General features: G+C 46.5%; 1 protein-coding gene across 1 annotated transcript in view; it reads right to left on the bottom strand.

The window, feature by feature from the left end:
* PSMD3 (proteasome 26S subunit, non-ATPase 3) overlaps positions 1-10,593 on the bottom strand; it is an 816,031-nt gene that overhangs the window by 573,210 nt on the left and 232,228 nt on the right. The gene's annotated exons all lie outside the window — the stretch shown is intronic.

Below are 10,593 nucleotides of genomic sequence, written 5' to 3'. Positions count from 1 at the left end.
GAGAGAAACCCTGTCTGCATGGAAGATAATGAAGGGCTCCACTGCCATGAGGGCCTGTAAATCAGACACTCTTCTTGCTGAAGTGATGGCTAGAAGGAAGGCTGTTTCCCAAGAAAGGAATTTCAACTCTGCAGTTGCAGCTGGTTCAAATGGAGGGAGAGTGAGCTTTTCCAATACGAAGTTAAGGTCCCAGGCTGGAGTAGGGGGCTCACCTAGGGGGTCTTAAATTTTTAGCTCCTCTGAGGAACTGATTTAACAGGGGATGAGAGAAGAGGGGTGGTTCAGTATTATAATGCACTGAAATGGCAGAGGCATGAAATTTAATTGACAAGAAGGACAGGCCCTTACGGAGCATTTCTGTTAAGTACTGAAGAATATGAGATAAGCTGGGCACCATAGGCCATCCCCTGAGTTTGGCTCCAGGAACAGTATCTTTTCCACTTTGCAGCATAGGATTTTCTATTTCTAGGTCTCCTTGCTTCCAGAATTACATCTAGCACCTGCTTACTGAGGGATGCTATTGGAGAGCTCAAGGAATTAGCCAGGCTGCAAGGTTCAGGGTTTGAAGCTGAGGGTGCAGAATCTGGCCTGCCTGCTGGGACAGTAGGGAAGGTGTCTGAGGTAGGTGCCATGGATCCAGCAGTATCATACTGCGCAAGAGGGGGTACCCAATGCTGGCGAGGCCAATCTGGTGCAATAAGGATTGTCCTTGGTTTGTCCTGTTTGATCTTTAGCAGAACCTTCGAGAGGAGAGGCAGAGGTGAAAAGGCATAAACTGAGAGGCTTTCCCAGGTAAAGGACAGGGCATCCACTTTCTAAGCTTGAATGTGAGGAGTCCTTGTGCAGAATTTGTCCAACTGGTAGTTCTGGGGGAGGCAAACAGGTCCATCTCTGGAGTCCCCCATTTGTTCCTCAAGAGGTTGAATATTTTTGGTTCCAGTTTCCATTCGTGTGGGTCCATGAGATTTCTGTTTAGGTCATCTGTCACTGAATTTAGCTTGCCTGGCAGGAATTGAGCTTGTAGGTGCACTTGGTAGCCCAAGGCTGTGGTCCACAGAGCCATGGCTAGTCTGCAGAGAGGGTAAGAGTGGATTCCCCCCTGCTTATGTACCACATAACTGTGGTGTTGTCTGTCTTTACCAATAATTGTCCTGAAAGGATGTGGTCTTTGAAGGCTGTTAGGGAATTCTGTACAGCTAACATTTCTTTTTGGTTGATATGCAGGTGCATCTGACTCTGGTTCCATTTGCCCTGAATGCACTGCCCTGCTAAGTGAGCCCCCCATGGATAGTCTGATGTGTCTGCTAGGGTTTGGGCGACAGGGGGTAGATTGAAAGGGGGCCCCTTGTTGTGGTGGCAGGCCTCTGCCCACCAAAGGAACTCTGTCTTTATACAAAGAATGATAGGAATCACTGACTCCAGGTCCAGAGAATGTTGACACCATAGGCTTTTTAGATACCATTGTAGTTTCCTCATATGCAGTCTTGCATATGGAATTAGTAGAATGCAAGATGCCATGAACGCCAGAGCTTGCAAAATTTTCCTTGCAGATAGCTGGGTCTTTTGTGGCCAGTAGTTTGAAGTAGGTTGTCAAATAAAAGTACAGTTGTGTACACTTACCATAACTGTAGATGTTAGAGTGTATTCACTGTTGCAGTCATTACATTTGGGTAATCCTGCTGGCAGGTTGCCCTCAGTCGGCCTGAATTCCAAAGTCTTGGGTCCTGCGTTGGCTGCTGCCGCCCCTTCCCTGACGTCAGGGTTATAAAAGAAGCAGCTGACACCATTTTCTTCAGTTTTTCTAGCCCCAGATGTCAGATGCCCCCTAAAAGGGTAGCCAAAAAATTTATATATATAAAAATACATGCACCAACATAAACTTTACCTTTATCTACAAGCAAATACACCACATAGGTTGTATAAATCAGAGAAGGAAAGAGAAGTTCCATCAGAAGAAAGGGGGATGGGTGGGTAACCTGGACTGCAACAGTGAATACACTCTAACATCTACATTTATGGTAAGTGCACACAACTGTACTATGTTCTTCGTGTTTCACTGTTGCCGTCATTACATTTGGGTAGATTCCCAAAGCTATGGTTGGGAGGCTGGAGCTACCAGCATTAGGAGTGGCTATGAGGCCCTGCAAAACTGCAGTGGGAAAGCCTGCCCTGGATTTAGAGTAGAGTGTCAGATGATAGTGCCTTGTAAAGGTGTGCACTGAACTCCAAGTAGCAGCCTCTAAAATGTCTTTGGTTGGTACTCCCCTGAGAAAGGCTGCTGAAGTGGCTGCAGCTCTGGTTGAATGTGGCCTACTGCCCTTAGGCACTGGCTTGCCATGGTGAAAATAGCAGCAACAAATGCAGTGGCCTATCCACTTCGAAATAGTCTGCTTTGAGATGGCCTTTTCTTGTGATCCTGCAGCATATGCCATTAGTAATTGCTCTGTCTTCCTGAAAACTTTGGTTCTGTCCAAGTAGAATCGAAGCTCTCTGTGTACGTCCAAAGAATGCAGAATTCTCTCCCCCTTGCTCTGTGGATCTGGATAAAAAGTTGGCAGATGAATTGTTTGGTTAAGAGCCACACTGGACACTGCCTTAGGCATAAATGTTGGGTTTGTCCTCAGAAAGACTCTGTCTGGATAAAAAATGATAAAAAGGTTCCACAGCCATGAGTGCCTGTAGCTCTGAAACTAGTCTTGCAGAAGTTATTGCTAGGAGCAGAGCTGTTTTCCAAGATAAAAATTTTATATCAGCAGTAGCAACTGGCTCAAAAGGAGGCAGGGTGAGTTTTTCCAAGACATAGTTGAGGTCCCATGCAGGTATTGGTGATCTCCTTGGAGGCCTTAGATTTTTGGCTCCTCTGAGGTACTGCTTTAATAAAGGATGAGAAAAGATTGGTGGCTCTGTATTGTAATGAGCCGAAATGGCAGAGGCATGAATTTTAATTGATGAAAAAAAATAGGCCTTTGTCCAGCATCTCAGTTAAGTGTTACAAAATCTGAGGAATATTTGGTACAGCTGAATCAGTTCCTTGTGCCTGGTTCCAAGCATAGAATCTCTTCCATTTTCCAGCATAAGATTTTCTAGTACCAGCATAAGATTTTCTAATACTAGGCCTTCTGGCTTCCAAAATGACATCCACCACAGCTTTAATGAGAGGTGTGTTTTGTATGACTACATTATCCGCCATGCTACCAGGTTTAAAGTCCTGAGTTGGCTGTGCAGGATCTGATTGTTTTGCTGGAACAGTAGATGAGGTATTTGAGGTAAGGTCCAAGCTGGGCATTGAGACAAGTTCCTTAGGATTGGATACCAGTACTGGCGGGGCCAGTCTGGGGCAATCAGAATAATCTTTGGCTTCTCCTGTCTGACCGTTAGGAGTACCTTGGGGAGGAGAGGCAGTGGAGGAAAGGCATATACGGACAGGTTTTTCCAGCTGAAAGACAGGGCGTCCACTATCCATGCTTGTCTGTGATAAGTCCCTGTGCAGAATCTTTTTAGTTGGTAGTTGTAAGGGGAGGCAAATAGATCTATGCCCGGGCATCCCCATTTCCTTGTTATTATGCTGAAGACTTGTGGATCCAGTTGCCACTCGTGGGGATCCATGAGGTTTCTGCGTAGTTAGTCTGCCAGAGTATTTTCCTTTCCTGGCAGGAATTGTGCCTGCAGATGTACTTGGTGAGTCAATGATGTGTCCCACAAAGTCATGGCTAGTCTACAAATGGGGTAAGAACGTGTGGCCCCCTGCTTGTTTATATACCACATGACCGTGGTGTTGTCTGTCTTTATCAGTAGTTGTCCCAGATGAAGTAGGTCCTTGAAGGCTGTCAGGGCCTTTGAACAGCTAGCATCTCTTTTTGATTGATATGTAGATGCATTTGGTTTGAGGACCATGTGCCTTGAATGCATCTTCTTGCCATGTGGGCCCCCCCAGGCATAATCTGATGCAACAGTCGTTAGTGTCTGCCTGGCTGGGGGTAATGTGAATGGCTGTCCCTTGTTTTGGTGACAAGCCTTCGCCCACCATCGAAACTCCTGTGGCAGGCAGGGAATGAGAGTAATGAGAAGTTATGTACCTACCATAACGTTCCATGTTAGTTGTCTTCTTCTCGCCTTCTTTCTTGCTGGATGGGTTCGGAGCCGATCCTCGGCTCCAACTCGAACAATACTAAAGCTCGAGAGCTAATTTCACCGTCTCAAGGCTCCCCTATATCCCTCAATGCTATGCGGTAACTACTCAGATCTCGTTTGATAGCTAAAACCAAGCAGTTCTAGTCTCCATAGTATGGAGAAGAGAGAAAAAGAACCCACTACACACCAAACAGCCAGTACTTCACCAGTAATTTTTCCTTTATTGTTCACGATCTGGTACCTCGGCAATTCGCCTTCAAGGATCACAACTCACTGCAACACAGCAGTGAGATTATATATCATTAAATTCAAAGCAATTAATCAATTAATTAATTCAACTTTTAAATTCAATAAAGGAAAAGAATTTTTTTAGTTTTAAAGTGATCTCAAAAGAGACTTCAACGTTATATAAATATAATTTAAACATATATAAACAAAATAATAAGCAGAATTAGCTCTCGAGCTTTAGTATTGGCAGAGTCGGAGCCGAACCCATCCAGCAAGAATGAAAGCAAGATTGACAACTTACCATTCATTGTTTCCAGACTGTGGCAATGTTGAGTCCAAACATTTTTTAGGTACCACTGAAGTTTCCTCATATGCAGTCTTGCATATGGAATTAGTAGGATGCAGGATGCCATGAAGCCCAAAGCCTCCAGAATTTTTCTTGCAGATAACTGGGCCTTTGCTGCCATTTCCTTGAAATAAGTAGTCAGTTGCCTTTGTTTGTCTGGCGTGAGATAAGCCATCTGGGCAGTTGTATTTAAGCTTGCACCCAGGAATATTACCTCTTGAGAGGGTACTAGTTTTGATTTCTTTTCGTTGACTGTGTACCCTAGGCATGTTAGAAGTCTTTCCACAGACGCCAGATGCTGTAGAAGAATGTCCTTGTTCTCTGCTTGAATTAGGCAGTCGTCCAAGTAAGGATATATTTTTATTCCTCTGTCTGCAGAATGCAATTACTGGTGCCAGGCACTTTGTAAAGACCCTGGGCACAGTAGATAAGCTAAAGGGCAGTGCAGAGAATTGGTAATGCATTGAGCCAGCCTTGAATCTGAGGTATCTTCTGCATGATTGTCTGAGTGGGACAAGCAGGTATGCCTCTTTTAGGTCTAAAGTCACAAGCCAAGCGTTCTTGCCCAGCATGGGCAGAAGCTGCTGCAAAGTCAACATTTTGAATTTTGGTATATCCAGGAATGTGTTCAGAATAGATAGATCCAGTATTGGTCTCCAGGCCTTGTCCTTTCTGGGTACCAAGAACAGTCTCGAGTAAAATCCTTGTCCCTGCTCTTGCTCTGGTACTTGTTGAATGGCCTCCATGTCCATGAGGGATGAAACTTGTTTTTGTGCCTCTGCCCATTGATTTTTTGGCAGATTTGGCCAGCCGTTTGCCTTTGGCAGGGTATGGAAATGGAACTTGTAGCCTTGTGACACCATATTTAGAACCCACTTGTCCTGGGTTATAATGTGCCAATTTTGAGAAAAAGTGCTAATTTTCCCCCCAAGGGTGCTGCCAGGAGATAAGTGCTTGGTGCAGGCAGGGGGAAGTCATTGGGACTGTTTCCTGTATGGTTGTGATTTGTCTTCTCCAACTTTGTAGGTAGAAGCACCCCATTGCTTTGACCTGTATGAACCTTGCGCCTGGGATCTGCCTCTAGGGCGTCTGGATCTGCCTCTTTGAGGTCTGTCTGGAAAGGACCAATTCTTTGTAGGCCAGTGTCTACTAAACCTAGGTGGCTGTACTTGCAAGAAATCTTTGACAGTTTGCATAGATTTAGCTTTGTCCTCCATTTTCTTTAACACCTCTTCTGCCTTAACACCAAACAAAGTATCATGCTGTAAAGGTGCATCTAATAATTTAACTTTGACATGATCAGGCAGATTTTGTTCCTTTAACCAAGCATGCCTCCTAATTACAGAACCCATAACTGCAGCCCTGCAGGAGGCCTCCAAAGAATCAAATCCACATTGCAAAGTATGCTTTCCAACTTGTTCAGCTGCATGCAATAAATCCTGCATTTCCTTGTTTTCTGCACATTCAGAGTTTAACAACATTTTCTGTTTAAGCAATGCCATGACATGTTGCTGATATTTGAGCATATGAAACTGACAGTTTAAGGCCCTTATAGCCAAGGTAGCAGATGTGTAAACCTTTTATCCCCATCTATCCAGTTCCCTAGAATCCCTGTCAGAGGGGATAGGATTTTTTGCAGCGGAAGCCTCAACTCCTTTGGGACCCTGTGAAATAGTTTCTGGGTCTGCAGCAGGGTTTTTAAAAAGTAATTTATGACAGTCAGGAACCCTGTAATATCTGTCAGGCTTAACAATATGCAAGTTAGTAGGCCTGAATACACCCTCAGAAGCCGGTGCCTGCAGAGCGGCTCCGGACCCATCCAAGGTAGAGACATCCGCAGACTCCACAGTTGAAGCATCTCGCGGCATACCGGACTCCGAATGGGTCTCAGTAGAGGCCTGCAAATCTGAAATAACGTGCATCAGGGGCTGCAAAAGCGCCCGAGTACCAGCGAACTGGTGACTAGCTTAACGGAGACGTCGTTGGCAGTTTTGGACCTATGCGGTCTGTCTCTGTCTTTATCCTTACTTTTTTTGGAATATCGGCACTCGGATGGCTTACCAAAGCCATTTCTGGATAGTCATACAGAGTACCAAAATAATTTGCTGCAAAAATAGACCAACGATGAATAGTTCGGGGGTTGAATAAGGCACAAAACCGACAGAGGGGCATCGTGGTCTGGGCCTAAGCAAGGAATGCAGTACGAATGAAAATCTTCATGAGATATTTGCTTTTCACAGGTAAGACCATTGTTAACTTTTACTGACATCGGTTAAGAGCAAGAAAAAGAATCCCCAATGGGGTACTTCGTTTTTTTTTGAAGACTTCGGTTCTGAAACTCGAAAACGAAAATTTCAGGAGTTGGCCGACCAGCACTTGTAAACTGCTTCGGGCACCACGTGGCAAGAAAAACTGATGTAATGGCGTTGGCTGCATGTTTTATACCCCTGACGACCTGATGTCATGGAAGAAGAGACAGCATCCGACACAGGAATCCAAGACTCTGGTATTCAGGCCAGCTGAGGGCTACCTGCAGGCAGATAATCCAAATGTAATGACTGCAACAGTGAAACACAAAGAACATCTGCAGAGGCAAACTCTACCCTAGCCTTAGAAAACAGAGGTAGGTGGTAATGTTTGGTAAAGGTATGGACAGAAGTCCAGGTGGCAGCTTCCAGGATGTCCCTGGTGGGAACTCCTCTGAAGAATGCTGTGGAAGTGGAGGCTGCCCTAGTGGAAGTTTGAATAGACTTAAGGGGGGTTTCCCATGCGATCTGTAGCAGAAATGGATACAGTGTGATATCCATTTGGAAATGGTTTGTTTGGAAACGGGCTTCCCCTCTGCCCTTGGGCCAAAGCTGACAAGTAGTTGGTCTGTTTTCCTGAAGGATTTAGTACAGTCCAGATAGAATTCTGCACTCACTAGACATGCACAGACAGCTCAAATACTTCCCCCCTTGTTTTGAGGGTTAGGAAAAAACGTGGGTAGATGTATGGCCTGGTTGGGAGTTAAATTAGATATCACCTTGGGTATAAAGGAGGGATTAGTCCTCAGGGAGACCCTGTCTGCATGGAAGATGATGAAGGGTTCAATGACCATCAGTGCCTGAAGTTCTGAAACCCTTCTGGCTGAGGTGATAGCTAGAAGAAAAAGTGTTATGTCTTACCATAACGTTCCATCTGTGTTGTAGATCTTTATTCATTCATTACTGTTAGGACTTCGGTTCCGTCCTCGGAACCGACACAGCCGTTACCAAGCTCACGCCAGCCAAAAACCCTCACCTAAGACCTACCCATAATGCCCCTCTCACAGTCTCTTCAGATCGAGTTTGCCCACCCCTATAGTATAGAAATAATAAAAGAAACAGTAGGAGGCTCTGTTTGAGCAAATACCTTAACTAAGGAAATCCTAAAGTCCACCAGGAGTCCAGGCAGGGGGAAGGAAGGCGGGAAGTAATGAATGAATAAAGATCTACAACACAGACGGAACGTTATGGTAAGACATAACTTCTTTATCTGATGTTGTAAAACTTTATTCATTCCTTACTGTTACTTGAGTCCTGGGTGGCCCTAAGAAGGATATTCCTGAGCACCATAGAACCAAAAGATGCTTGTCCCCTGGAGGCCAAATCCAACTTGTAATGAGTGATAAAGGTAGGAGGTCTTGCCCAAGTGGCTGCTGGGCAGATATCATCCATAGAGGTTCTGGAATGAAAAGCCAGTGAAGTAGCCATCGATCTAGTCGAATGAACCTTTAATCTGGAAGGTAAAGACACTTTATTCTGATAGCAGATAAAGGTAAATGGTATTTCTAAGCCAAAAAGATAAAGTCACTTTGGAGACAGGCTTACCCAATCTGGGTCCTGCAAAGGCCACAAACAACTGATCCGTTTTTCTGAAAGACTTGGTTCTGTCCAAGTAAAAACGAAGTTGCCTATGAACATCAAGGGTATGCAAAAGATATCCCCCTCTATTTGAATGCTGAGGGAAGAAAACCGGCAGGTCAACAGATTGGAAACACGTATGCCCACAGCAGACAAGGTCTTCCCGTCCTTCTCACTACGTGATAGTGTCTCTTACTTTGGGACCAAAAAGGGAAGATTCGTCAGCAGGCGCGTGGACGAAGGAAGATTTAAAGGGGTCCGCAAAATCACACAAACGCGTCAAAGCATGCCGTCTCATGACTATGCCTGATGCGGCTGCTCGAGCTGCCCCCTCGGTGGTGTGAGATATCAAGCGATGGGATTCCAGGGTAGCCAGCTGAGAGGCAACAGTGTCATGCACCTTGTCAGGCAGCACACCCGCCAAAGAGGCGGACATTTCTGACATCAGGTCTCTTTGGAGGCGAGTAAAGTGTGCCAGACAGTTCAGTGATCGAATGGCAAAGGTTGCTGAAGTGTAGGCCTGCTTCCCCAGTCTGTCCATAGCCAGAGACTCCCTGTTCGTGGGATGGACAGTGGAACTATCCTCTGCCAGTTCCTTTTTATGGCCACCGCCACGAACATGGAATTAACTACTAACTGCTTGGATCAATTGGGCTGGTCTTCGAGGGGTGGATAAAATTTTGTCCAGCCTCTGAGGGATAGGTTCTATGTTGTCCAGGGCCTTCCAGGTATGCTGCACAATCAGCTTAACAAGTTCATCCGTAGGTGGGGTCACCCAGGAAGTAGATGGCTGAGCACGGAATGCCTGCAAGAACACCTATTCCTCTGAAGGGTTAGAGGAATTCCAGTCTCCCCTCTCTCTGAAGATCTCAAGAATGTCTCCAAATGAGGCGTCTTCCGGGGGAGACTATGGGGACCCTTCTCCCTTATCGCAATCGGTGCCCTCAGTGATGGATTCCTCAGGGGAATTGAGGTGCTTCCTCTTGCACAGTTTCTCCCAGGGTGGCTCTGCAGTGGGATATTCTGAGGATGACTCTGGAGAAAGGGTTCCCTTCAAGGGAAGGTCTTACAGCTCCCATGCTTGGGATCCCAGAGTAGGGGGTTGAGACAGCTGCATGCTAGAGGGGGGTTCTGGTGTAGATGCCATTTGTGCTAGCTGCGAGCCTGTTGAGGCAAGGACCCTTTCCATCACCTGGAAAGCAGGCCTGTCCGAGGAGGGATGGGAGCCCGGAAACGAGAAGGATAACCTCAGAACCGGGGTCACACCCCACCCTGAGGAGCCCATCTCTAGCTGAGGAGCTCCAAGAGGACTGGTAGCTGCCAGTGGAGCCGTGGCCATAGACGGCGCCAGCGAAAAAATAGGAGCCGAACTAGGAACCACGGTGCAGACAGCCCAATCACTGCTCCGAGAGTGCACCAGTTCCAGCTGAGCCATTGCGCCAAGAGTAATCAGTGCCGACAGGGGAACCTCCGCAGTCGGAGCAGAGACAGGATGCACTGGGGTAGTCTTCGGGGCCTGGGAAGAGGCCGGAGGAGGATATACCGGTGAATATGCCATGAAAGCTTCCGTTCCAAGGGGGAAGGAAGACCTAGCAGGGGTGGGCAATCCTCTAGCTGCCAAAAGCTGGTCCACAACCCTCAATACATGTTGTTCTGAAAGACTCCTGGTGGATCTGAAGGAAGCTGCCTTAGGAGAGTCAGATCTCTCCAGAAAAGGACTAAACTGGTGTCCCAAAAGGGGTCATAAGTGGGAGAATATCTGGTTCTGGGAAGGTGCTCAACATTCGGAACAGACAAAGTCATTGTCTGTGGAGCTGTATAAGATACTGGCACAGTGGCCGGGGATGGTGGCGATGCAGGTACGGTAGTCAAAGCCGGTGTCAAGACCAAGGACGGCACCAAGGAGGATGGTGCCGAAGCTGGTACAGTGATAGGGGCAGCACCGAGGGAGAAGACATGGAGCCTGGTGCCGAAGCAGTCTGAGCAGAAGGGGCAGGAGAAGCT

The sequence above is a fragment of the Protopterus annectens genome, chromosome 13.part0 (assembly GCF_019279795.1).
Source record: "Protopterus annectens isolate FY-2018-M chromosome 13.part0, PAN1.0, whole genome shotgun sequence".
Classification (NCBI taxonomy): Eukaryota; Metazoa; Chordata; order Ceratodontiformes; family Protopteridae; genus Protopterus; species Protopterus annectens.
This window is presented reverse-complemented; position numbering and strand designations above follow the sequence as displayed.